Here is a 13467-nt window from a genome sequence, read left to right as displayed (position 1 = left end):
AGCACATGAAAAAATGCTCATCATCAATAGACATCAGGGAAATTCAAATTAAAACCACTATGAGATACCACTGCACATTTGTTAAAATGGCTACAACACCAGAATGTCTGTAATGAAAAAGGCAGAAACTCCTTAGTGTTGGTGATGATGTGGAACAACTGGAATTCTCATACATCTGGTGGGAATATAAATTGCAACCATTTGGATAACTGTTTGGCAATTGCTATTAAGGCTGAACAATTGCATTCTATATGACCCAGAAATTTCACTCCTAGGAATAGACACAACATAAATTTATGTTCTGTATAAAGCCAAAGACATATATGAAAGTGTTCATAGGAGCATTACCTGTAAGAGCCAAAAGTTGGAAACTACTTAATGTTTATTAATAGTATAATGGATAAATAGATGTGATATATGTATACTCTGGAATCAGTTAGCCAAATGCTATATGCCACACGGATTTCATGAACATAATCATATCTAATCCAGAAAAAAAATATGTTCTGTATGACGCCATTCATAAAAATTTCAAAAGCTGACAAAATTCATATGTAGTGATAGAAGTTAGAATATTGGTTATCTTTGGGTAAGAAATAATGACAGGAAAAGGGACAAAGAGACTCCTGGGATGCTGATAATGTGATAGTATTATATCATTTCATGGGTGTGTTCGCTTTATAAAAATTCATCAGGCTGTACACTTCTGATTTTTACACTTTTGTGTATTAATTATATTTCAATTAAAAATACAAAAAAATCACAACGCAAAGCACCAATTGATGCCTTGTCAATTTTCAAAATGTATATAAAAAAATTGTGAGATTTTGGTGACATTTCATGCTCTTACATATTACCAGTAGCAGTACAAATTTCTATGGGTTTTGAAATGTAATTCTGTAATAAAGCAAAATCAAATTCTAATCAGGGTCTACTACAGCCTAGTTATTAGCTTGTATGCTTTCATATTCAATCACGCTTTATCATTGAAACAGGTACTGTCAAGGACTAGTAAACAGGTAAGCTGGAATTCTCACCAGCTTAAAGTACTGCTATAATTAGAGATACTTCAAAGAGAGTAATAATACCCATGAAAATTTATCCCAAGGAGAATGTGGGAGTAGGGAGTTGTCAATATGAAAAAAGAGATCAATGCAAGAAGACCTACATTACTGTTTGATTTATAATACAGAAAACTGAAAACCTAAACATCGAATAAAACCATACGTTGGCCAGGTGCAATCGCTCGCACCTTTAATCCCAGGGCTTTGGGAGGCCTCAGCTGGATGATTGCTTGAGCCCAAGAGTTCGAGACCAGCCTGGGGAACATGGTGAGCCCCATCTCCACGAAAAAATCAAAAAAATTAGCCAGGCGTGGTGGTGTGTGGCTGTAGTCCCAGCTACTCAGGAGGCTTAGGCAGGAGAATTGCTTGAGCCCTGGAGGTGGAGGCTACAGTGAGCCATGATTGCACTACTGCACTCCAGCCTGGGTGATAGAGTGAGACCCTGTCTAAAAAAATAAATACATAAAAAAAGTATATGCTTCAATAAATGATGTTTCTTAATGGTATATTATACACACATTATGTAGCCGTTAGAACGGTTATTACACTTTTTCATACAAGTTGACTTTTTTAGAAGTGCATATAAGATATATTGTTGAATGAGTGCATTTTCCAGCAATGCAGAAAATGTTTAGAATTGAATATTAAGTGAAAGGCAAAAAAAGTTTGTTGAAACTAAAACTATGTAAAAGTTATGTGCACGTATGTGAAAATATGGTGAAGAAATTCCCTGACATGGAAAAGGGTGATGTATTACGATGAGTGCTTAGGGGAAATTTTCTTAAGTTTTTTCTTTTCTTTTATTGCTGTTAAAACGGTATTTGTGCAGTATATGAAAATGTAAAACGAAGACTCCAACTGGTAAGCAAGAATGAGTAGCTCAGTTTATCAAGGGGAAGGCAGTTCTTTTCAGGACGTTTAATTTAACGGGGGTATATTGGGGATAATAGACTCATAAATGACTTAGAGAATAAAAGAATCCTTGGAGAACCAGAAATAGTAAGTGGTTCTTCCAGCGTTTTCTAGTGGATTGTTGGCAGTCAGGGCTAGAACATAGCTATTTTGACTACAACTAAATGAATTTAAAAATTGAACAGTTTAAACAATAATGATACTGAAAAATAAAGACAAAGCAACAACTCAACAAAAGCAAAAATTGGCCAGGGATAAATCATAAAATTGACAAGCCACATCACAATTATTTTATGACTGACTTATTGTATTTATAGTAAGACTCCTCTCACATTCTTGTCATTCTTAATCATTTTCCACTATGTAGACTTGTGTTGTTTAAGGAGACTCTGACAAAATAATACCATGATTTGCTCAAATGTTTTAGTGTCTATCTGATTCTTCGAGTTCAGAAAACGTTCACTGTACAACAGTCTTTTTCCTCATGTTGGCCTTTATTTATTTCATTATTTAAACTCAAACAGGAGGCATCATTTTATCAGAGTCACCAACAAAATTATTTCCACTTGCTTTGGTTCTTGTGTATTAAAAAAAAAAAAAAGCCATCTCCTCCCTCCTCCCAGTCTGCACTTATGTTTAATGAGAATAGGAGATGCTAAAATATAATATGGATTATTAAGGACATCATTTTAATTTATAGTAGCAGTTACCCTTCGCAGGATGAAAAGGAAGTTGGTGCGAACCCTCATTAGAAAAGCAGTGGACATACTGAAAGAAAGTTTCAGGGTGTTTTTAAAGGGGTGATTAAAAGTTGGATTTCCATGCTCTGTGCCAGTGGGCACTGAGGGAGGAGGGCAGGTTAAGGGTGTACAGTGGCTAGACAGACCATTAAATTGGTATTAAACACTTTTCCATATGAAGGAAGGGTCCTTCTGCCAAAAGCCAGGAGCTGAGAGATCAATTTTCATGCAAATGCTGCTGTGAGAGAGCTGGGTAAACTTGGAAAGATTAAGAGGTCACTGGGGTGAGGACCCAGGACGCTGAGCATGTCTGCCTTCACTTCCTTGCAGACTCGAACTTGGCACAGAGCAGCGGGATGAAGGGCCTATACAAACACACAACCCCACTGACTATTTTTTTCCATAGAATTAACTCGACCAGAGATATATTACAAAAATAGAACAAAGCTGGCTCCCATCAGTTTTCATCGCACCAGCCCATAAAGGATTTCTTGTACCTTGTCCAAAGCAAAGTGGGGGAATGACAGCTCAGGGCCCAGCGTTCTCAGCGGTGGTTTCCTCTGCTGACCACCGCCTGACCTCCTTCCAGAGCTGGGCTGCAACAAAGACCCCATTGAGTGAAATGCAGCCCATATGGAGGAGGAGGGTCTCCCAGACTGACTTCCTCCACTAAAATCCTCAAAGCGATTCATTTGCAAAATCTTCCTAATAAGTACCACGTGGATTCCTGGATACCTCTAGGTAAGAATTTCCTTGTGGTGCTCAGACCCTGACTTGTCTTCACTAACCCTACCTACGTAGCAGGGGCATCAGCCTTAAAAAGCAACCTTGGGCTGTCTGAAATAAAGAATGTTATAAACATTTAGAAGTCCTTTAAAAATTGGGCCCCAGCCCCTTTCACATTTACAGTCCTGGTAAGTGCATTATGTTTAGTGTAAAACATACAGGCTTTGGAATCAGACAGACTTGGACAATTCCATTAATTATTGGATGGTGACCTTAAACAAGTTATGTAAACTCTTCTGGCCTCAGTTTCTTTATTAAAAGAATGAGAATAATACCTGGTTATTTGTTAAGATAATTAAATGAAAGAAATAAGTCTGTCTTGGCACATTAGAACTCAATAAATCTGAGCTTCCTTTTCTTCTCCCACACAGACTCTGACCTGAATTTAACATATGAGTGTCCAGTATATCCGGTAAGATTAGAAAGTGGTGGAGGCATCATTTGGGGATTATAAATAATGATCTGAAACTGTGGCCAAAAATTCTTTACAGAATAGCATTGTAAAATATCTTTGGCCTAAGGTTACGTGATCAACCCCAAACTGTCTTTGTTTCAGGTTCTTTAAACATTCAGGCAGACGTTGAGAGTGCTGATGGGGGAAGGTTAACGGGAAAAAACCAAAATGAAACCATGATGTACTAAAACCAGGGAAATGCGTAGAAGAGAGAGACACTGGTAGTATCATAAAATAAATAACTTCCGCACAGAGCATAGCTTTTCACATTGAACTCTACCCAGAATCTGTTGTCTTCTTACAAAAGACAGAGTGGTTTTATAGCCACATAAAATCCCTGCTGCCACCAGAACACAGCTCAGAGGGAGACAAAGTACGAATTAAAGAGCATGTAGATCAAAGCAAAGACATGGGCCAGGTAGAGGAGGCCCGTCTATGTTAAATAGGTACCTAGCATTTATTTTGAAGTGTGCACAAAGCAAACCCTAGGGTTTGCAGAAATCACTGAAGTGTCTGGCTAAAAAATGGAATGCCTAGAAACAAGCAATTTGTGAAGACTCTGCACTTTATGAGGATAAATCTTGGGCTACTGACAGCTGAGAAGCTAAGTCGTTTTTGTTTACTTGTTTGTTTGTTTTGAAATGCCAAAAGTGACCATTTCAGTGACAACAGGAAAATGAATTTTAGGGAAACAAAAGACATTCCAGAAATAATGCAAAATTAAAAGGACTGCAGAAGGACAGGACTTAGTCTGGGCTAGAACAAAAACATTTGTCTCAGCCACATCTGGATCAGGAATTTGCCAACTCCCTAGGGACAATGAGTTGAGAGTTAATATCAGAACTGTATCTTATGTTATTTGTAGTCTGTTGAAAATGTATGCTGTAATTAACTCTTCCAATAAACTGTGTATATAGTTCAATCTCTAATAAGGGTGTTGTCATCCTCACCTAAGTTTTATAGTATTCTAATGCGAAGAACTCCTTCAGGAATTGTTTAAGATCTTTATCTGAAGTCAGTAGACATAAGAAATCATTTAAGTCAGAATCCTTGCGTTAAGAGTTGGAGACAGATCCTTAGACACATTAAGCTTGCATCATGGGAATGTGAACCACACTGTCCATAAAGTCTCAAAATGGCCTCAAGAAATAAGATCTTCTTGAGTGTATTATTTTAGAAAAAAATGACTGTTTTAAAAGGCAGTATATCAGAGTCTTTCTACATATACAGTTAGATGGATAAAATCAGTGATGTAACAAAATGGAAAGATGAAGACTGGAAGATCGGTGGGCCTGTGAGAATGCTAATGACCACATCTTTCATTGCAGGGAGTCAATCAACATCATCTAAAATTGAAACATGCGATTTAAAATAAAATGACTCCAACCGTTGTTCAACGGGTGAAGATGGGACTAGGAGTACCCTGCACTGCAACTCCAAACAAGGATCTTTTTGTTCCTTTATTTGATCATCATTTTGGCACATTCATGACTTTAAATCGACCATATCTCTCTCTCTCTCCCGCCTGCTTACTGTTGGTGGATTTCTTATTGGAACAAATTCACATTTGTTTTATTATTAAGTATTAAGAGAGTCTTTTTAAAATTTAGGTTTATTCCATCATCTTGGATCGCACCAGTGTTTTGTTTTTAATTGTTTTACATATTTGACTATAGTTTGAACCACATGTGTTGAGTTACATGTTGAGCTAAACTCTCCTACCTATGCATCAGTGATATCACTGGAGCTCTATGCATTAGCCAAAGGTAATGAGCCTTGTCCACCAAGACTACGGTCCATGAAGGAGGCCAATCTGGTAGAGATCATCCCTGTGACATAATGGAACATTAACTCAATAAATTCTGGGTGAACAAAAGGCAACTGGCTCATCCAGGCTTTGGTTGTAGCCCACATGCCTTGTATTCTATTTCTGTGTGAAGCTGCTTGCTGAACTGAAGAGATACATCTCATATATATATATATATATATACACACACACACACTTTAAGTTCTAGGGTACATGTGCACAACGTGCAGGTTTGTTACATATGTATACATGTGCCATGTTGGTGTGCTGCACCCATTACCTCGTCATTTACATTAGGTATATCTCCTAATGCTATCCCTCCCCCTCCCCCCACTCCACAACAGGCCCCGATGTGTGATACTCCCCTTCTTGTGTCCAAGTGTTCTCACTGGTCAATTCCCACCTATGAATGAGAACATGCGGTGTTTGGTTTTCTGCTCTTGCGAAAGTTTGCTGAGAATGATGGTTTCCAGCTTCATCCATGTCCCTACAAAGGACATGAACTCATCCTTTTTTATGGCTGCAGAGTATTCCATGGTATATATGCGCCACATTTTCTTAATCCAGTCTGTCATTGATGGACATTTGGGTTGGTTCCAAGTCTTTGCTATTGTGAATAGTGCCGCAATAAACATATGTGGGCATGCGTATTTATAGCAGCATGATTTATAATCCTTTGGGTATATACGCAGTAATGGGATGACTGGGTCAAATGATATTTCTAGTTCTAGATCCTTGAGGAATCGCCACACTGTCTTCCACAATGGTTGAACTAGTTTACAGTCCCATCAACAGTGTAAAAGTGTTCCTATTTCTCCACATCCTCTCCAGAACTTGTTGTTTCCTGACTTTTTAATGATCACCATTCTAACTGGTGTGAGATGGTATCTCATTGTGGTTTTGATTTGCATTTCTCTGATGGCAAGAGATGATGAGCATTTTTTCATGTGTCTGTTGGCTGCATAAATGTCTTCTTTTGAGAAGTGTCTGTTCATATCCTTTGCCCACTTTTTGATGTGGTTGTTTGTTTTTTCTTGTAAATTTGTTTGAGGTCTTTGTAGGTTCTAGATATTAGCCCTTGGTCAGATGAGTAGACTGCAAAAAATTTCTCCAATTCTGTAGGTTGCCTGTTCACTCTGATGGCAGTTTCTTTTGCTGTGAAGAAGCTCTTTAGTTTAATTAGATCCCATTTGCCAATTTTGGCTTTTGTTGCCATTGCTTTTGGTGTTTTAGACATGAAGTCCTTGCCAATGCCTATGTCCTGAATGGTATTGTCCAGGTTTTCTTCTAGGGTTTTTATGGTTTTAGGTCTAACATTTAAGTCTCTAATCCATCTTCATTAATTTTTTATAAAGTGTAAGGAAGGGATCCAGTTTCAGCTTTCTATTTAGGGCTAGCCAGTTTTCCCAGCACCATTTATTAAATAGGGAATCCTTTCCCCATTTCTTGTTTTTGTCAGAAGTGTCAAAGATCAGATGGCTGTAGATGTGTGGTATTATTTCTGAGGGCTCTGTTCTGTTCCATTGGTCTATATCTCTGTTTTGGTACCAGTACTATGCTGTTTTAGTTACTGTAGCCTTGTAGTATAGTTTGAGGTCAGGTAGCGTGATGCCTCCAGCTTTGTTCTTTTGGCTTAGGACTGTCTTGGCAATGTGAGCTCTTTTTTGGTTCCATATGAACTTTAGTTTTTTTCCAATTCTGTGAAGAAAGTCATTGGTAGCTTAATGGGGATGGCGCTGAATCTATAAATTACCTTGGGCAGTATGACCATTTTCACGATATTGATTCTTCCTATCCATGAGCATGGAATGTTCTTCCATTTGTTTGTGTCCTCTTTTATTTCACTTGCATTTCTCCTTGAAGAGTTCCTTCACATCCCTTGTAAGTTGGATTCCTAGGTATTTTATTCTCTTTGAAGCAATTGTGAATGGGAGTTCATTCATGATTTGACTCTCTGTCTGTTATTGGTGTATAAGAATGCTAGTGACTTTTGCACACTGATTTTGTATCCTGAGACTTTGCTGAAGTTGCTTATCAGCATGAGGAGATTTTGGTCTGAGACGATGGGGTTTTCTAAATATACAATCATGTCATCTGCAAACAGCGACAATTTGACTTCCTCTTTTCCTAATTGAATACCCTTTTTCTTTCTCTTGGCTGATTGCCCTGGCCAGAACTTCCAACACTATGTTGAATAGGAGTGGTGAGAGAGGGCATCCTTGTCTTGTGCCAGTTTTCAAGGGGAATGCTTCCAGTTTTTGCCCATTCAGTAGGATATTGGCTGTGGGTTTGTCATAAATAGCTCTTCTTATTTTGAGATATGTTCCATCAATACCAAATTTATTGAGAGTTTTTCGCATGAAGGGCTGTTGAATTTTGTCAAAGGCCTTTTCTGCATCTACAAAGAAAATTATGTGATTTTGTCTTTGGTTCTGTTTATATGCTGGATTACATTTATTGATTTGCATATATTGAACCAGTGTTGCATCCCAGGGATGAAGCCCACTTGATCATGGTGGATAAGCTTTTTGATGTGCTGCTGGATTCGGTTTGCCAGTATGTTATTGAGGATTTTTGCATCTATGTTCATCAGGGATATTGGCCTAAAGTTCTCTTTTTTTGTTGTATCTCTGCCAGGCTTTGGTATCAGGATGATGTTGGCCTCATAAAATGAGTTAGGGAGGATTCCCTCTTTTTCTGTTGATTGGAATAATTTCAGAAGGAATGGTACCAGCTCCTCCTTGTACCTCTGGTAGAATTCGGATGTGAATCTGTCTGGTCCTGGACTTTTTTTGGTTGGTAGGCTATTAATTATTGCCTCAATTTCAGAGCCTGTTACTGGTCTATTCAGAGATTCAACTTCTTCCTGGTTTGGTCTTGGGAGAGTGTATGTGTCTAGGAATTTATCCATTTCTTCTAGGTTTTCTAGTTTATTTGCATAGAGGTGTTTATAGTATTGTCTGATGGTAGTTTGTATTTCTGTGGGGTCGGTGGTGATATCTCCTTTATCATTTCTTATTGTGTCTATTTGATTCTTCTCTTTTTTCTTCTTTATTAGTCTTGCTAGCAGTCTATCAATTTTGTTAATCTTTTCAAAAAACCAGCTCCTGGATTTGTTGATTTTTTGAAGGGTTTTTTTGTGTCTCTATCTCCTTCAGTTCTGCTCGGATCTTAGTTATTTCTTGCCTTCTGCTAGCTTTTGAATGTGTTTGCTCTTGCTTCTCTAGTTCTTTCAATTGTGATGTTAGGGTGTCAATTTTAGATCTTTCCAGCTTTCTCTTGTGGCCATTTAGTGCTATACATTTCCCTCTACACACTGCTTTAAATGTGTCCCAGAGATTCTGGTATGTTGTATCTTTGTTCTCATTGGTTTCAAAGAACATCTTTATTTCTGCCTTCATTTCGTTATGTACCCAGTAGTCATTCAGGAGCAGGTTGTTCAGTTTCCATGCAGTTGAGCAGTTTTGATTGAGTTTCTTAGTCCTGAGTTCTAGTTTGATTGCACTGTGGTCTGAGAGACAGTTTGTTATAATTTCTGTTCTTGTACATTTGCTGAGGAGTGCTTTACTTCCAATTATGTGGTCAATTTTGGAATAAGTGCGATGTGGTGCTGAGAAGAATGTATATTCTGTTGATTTGGGGTGGAGAGTTCTATAGATGTCTATTAGGTCCGCTTGGTGCAGAGATGAGTTCAATTCCTGGATATCCTTGTTAACTTTCTGTCTCGTTGATCTGTCTAACGTTGACAGTGGGGTGTTAAAGTCTCCCATTATTATTGTGTGGGAGTCTAAGTCTCTTTATAAGTCTCTAAAGACTTGCTTTATGAATCTAGGTGCTCCTGTATTGGGTGCATATATATTTAGGATAGTTAGCTCTTCTTGTTGAATTGATCCCTTTGCTATTATGTAATGGCCTTCTTTGTCTCTTTTGATTTTTGTTGGTTTAAAGTCTGTTTTATCAGAGACTAGGAGTGCAACCTATGCCTTTTTGTTTTCCATTTGCTTGGTAGATCGTCCTCCATCCCTTTATTTTGAGCCTATGTGAGAGACACATCTCTTGATAGACCATGCTTCGTTTAAGAAAACTTATTCAGGACAATTTACATTTTAATTCCAATATTCCACATCCAAATCATATATTCTATGTTTATGTTTATGACCACAAGCTTCTCAAGACATAAACAACAAACAAAACAAAAAATGACAATAAAAATCAGACATCAACTACCTCCCCTGCATCCTGCAAAGCTGTGAAACCAATTGTTCAAGTTTTTTTCAGGAAAATTTCTAAACGACAGTAATACTATAGTTCTACTCTAGTTTAAGAAATAGATTTGACTTGTATTTCATTAATTGCTTAAAAACTGTTAGGGGATATTAGAAAAAAAGTGAAACACTGAGACATTTCCCCAGACCTTAGGGAAAAAGGAAAAGGAAAATTTATTATTATTATTATTATTATTATTATTGCGATCGGGCTTTTTAAATTTTTATTTTAAGTTCTGGGATACATGTGCAGGACATGCAGGTTTGTTACATAGGTAAACATCTGCCATAGTGGTTTGCTGCACCTATCAACCCACCACCTAGGTATGAAGCCCTACATACATTAACTATTTATCCTTATGCCCTCCACCCCTGCCCCCCACAACAGACCCCAATGTGTATTGTTCCCCTCCCTGTGTCCATGTGTTCTCATTGTTCAGCTCCCACTTATAAGTGAAAACATGCAGTGTTCGGTTTTCTGTTCCTGTGTTAGTTTGCTAACGATAATGACTTCCAGCTCTATCTATGTCCTCGCAAGGACATTATCTCATTCCTTTTTATGGCTGCATAGTATTCCATGGTGTATATGTACCCCATTTTCTTTATCCAGTCTATCATTGATGGGCATTTAGGTTGGTTCCATGCGTTTGCTATTGTGAATAGTGCTGCAATAAACATAGGCATGCATGTATCCTTATAATAAAATGATTTATATTCCTTTGGCTATATATGCAGTAAAGGGATTGCTGGGTCAAATGATATTTCTGGTTCTAGATCTTTGAGGAATCGCCACACTGTCTTCCACAATGGTTGAACTTTACATTCCCACCAACAGTGTAAAAGCATTCATTCCTATTTCTCCACGACCTCACAAGTATCTGTTGTTTCTTCACTTTTTACTAATTGCTATTCTGACTGGTGTGAAATGGTATCTCGTTGTGGTTTTGGTTTGCATTTCTCTAATGATTGTGATGTTGAGGAGAAGGAAAATTTAAACAATGATAAAGCAAAAGAAAAGGAATTGTCACTTATGGCTGGTGGGCTGAGTACAAGCTGATGTAACTTTTGGGGAGAGAAATTTAGCAATGCCTATGGGAATTGAAAATGCATATATCCTTTGACCTGGCAGTTCTACATCTAGAAATATGAAATATTCTCACAAATAAGTACATAAGAATATATATACAAAGATGATAATTGCAGCATTATTTGTAATATCAAAAACCTGGAAGCCATCCAAGTCTCTACAAATAAAAGTGTGCTTTGGATCACACTATATACTCACATTATGGACAACTATTCAACTGTTACAAAGAAACAAATACAGAAATAAAAATATCTCTAGGAAACAAATTATCATGAAACACAAATAAACAATATTTTATATAGATGATCCCATTTATGAAAATGTAAAATAAGTGTGAAATAAGAACATTGATAATAATAATAGGCACTTAAGAGTTATGATAACCCCAGGCTGTTCTCAGTACTTTATGTGAATTCCCTCCTTCAATCCTTACAAAGGCCCCACAAGAAAGTTGCTATTTTTATCATTGTTTTGCAGATGAGAAAACTGAAGCACAGACACAGAGCAAATTGTTCAAGATCACACAGCCACTAAGTGAAAAAGAGGGTCCTCAAAGTATCCACTCAACTATGAGGGAAAGAAAATAAGGAAATAAAGATAGAACTCCATTTATTTTATATTATTTAAGTTTTTGATGAGAGCAAGTACTTACTTGTTATCTAATAAAATATTTTTAAATTGTTTCAAAATAATGATAAAAAATAATTCCAGAGGCTGGGCGGGGTGGCTCATGCCTGTAATCCCAGCACTTTGGGAGGTCGAGGCTGGCGGATAATGAGGTCAGAAGATGGAGACCATCCTGGCTAACACAATGAAATCCCGTCTCTACTAAAAATACAAAAAATTAGCCGGGCATGGTGGCAGGCGCCTGTAGTCCCAGCTACTCCGGAGGCTGAGGCGCGAGAATGGGGTGAAACAGGGAGGCGGAGCTTGTAGTGAGCTGAGATCACGCCACTGCACTCCAGCCTGGGCGACAGAGGAGATTCCGTCTCAAAAAAAAAAGTAAATAAAAATTTAAAAAATTCCAGGAATTGCAATATACTCAGAATGAATATCAATCATTTTACTACCTCTGGGAACAAATAAAATCACATCTCTTTTATTTTTTTTTGAATTATCAGTAAGAGATCCATTGTCATCCTTTTTAGGCACCCCAGGAATACAATGACTATTCAGGCCAACAGCTCCTAAGCCTCTGGCAAAGAGAAAGAAGGAGAGTAAGAACAGCCTGCTAGTATTATCACTTCTCATTGAACTCTGGTCCCAAAGTCTGGAAGAATTCTGGAAGAATTCTTTCCTGCAACCAACAGATTCATAGACAGGCCGAAATAACTGGAGTATATCAGAATGGACATGGTGCATTGGTCACCCTGAGGCCATACTGTAGGCTTTGCAGAAAACTAATACGATTTCCAATTATAAGAATACTCAAGCAAAGCATACATGGCACACTAAGCACAAAACTGTGATCATATGCATTGCTTTATTTTTACATTCATTTATTAAAAAATCTTCAATCACCGACACAAGTGTCCTAGAATTTGCTCCAGGTATAGATTACACATGACAATCACAATCCCTCTAAATGCCATATCTGTATAACACTGGCTGCCTGTAATAAAGATAAAGGATTTCCAGGCTTAGACAAGCGAAAAGGAAAATGCAAAAGCGTACATCCCGTAGTGCCAAACAATAAAAATCTTTTGATGCCTTGGAGACAATACAAACCAAAGGGAGAATACTAATGAAAACAGATATTTGAGATTTCATTGAAATCTTCCTGTACCTCTATTTCTATGGGCCAAAATGAAGATTTCCTTCCTCCATCTGAGACCCAGCATTTGAATCTATTTTTTTCACCTTACTTTAAACAAATCACATTGTTGTTAATCTCTTAATTAGAATTAGTTTTAGAACTAAATTTTAACTTTTTAGAGGAACTCAAATCTATGCAGATACTTACTAGTTAAGTGTTGCACTATCCCAAAAGCCAGGAAATAATGTGATACCAACCAGATTTGCTCTGCCCGTACACAGTAAAGCAATCATTGTGATGATGGGTTGTGCAAAAGAGAAAAGATTTATTCACAGGGCAGCCTTGCAAGGAGGCAGGAGAACAGCTCTCAAATCAACCTCACCAAAGATAAGGCTTACGGATGTCTATAGGTTAGAGAAATGAGATGGCCTAAGGCTTGGGAAAGGTGACCAGCAATAAAAATGAAGTAATTGGTGATCTGCACAAGCATAGTTGGGGTTCATGGCTGTTCACAGGACACATGTTTTGAAAATGATAGTGTTAGCATAATCTGTGGGTAGATTTTTTGGCCCTGTGACATCAAAAGGCTACGTCTC

Source organism: Piliocolobus tephrosceles, chromosome 6, assembly GCF_002776525.5.
Source record: "Piliocolobus tephrosceles isolate RC106 chromosome 6, ASM277652v3, whole genome shotgun sequence".
Lineage (NCBI taxonomy): Eukaryota > Metazoa > Chordata > Mammalia > Primates > Cercopithecidae > Piliocolobus > Piliocolobus tephrosceles.
Note: the sequence above shows the minus strand (reverse complement) of the source record.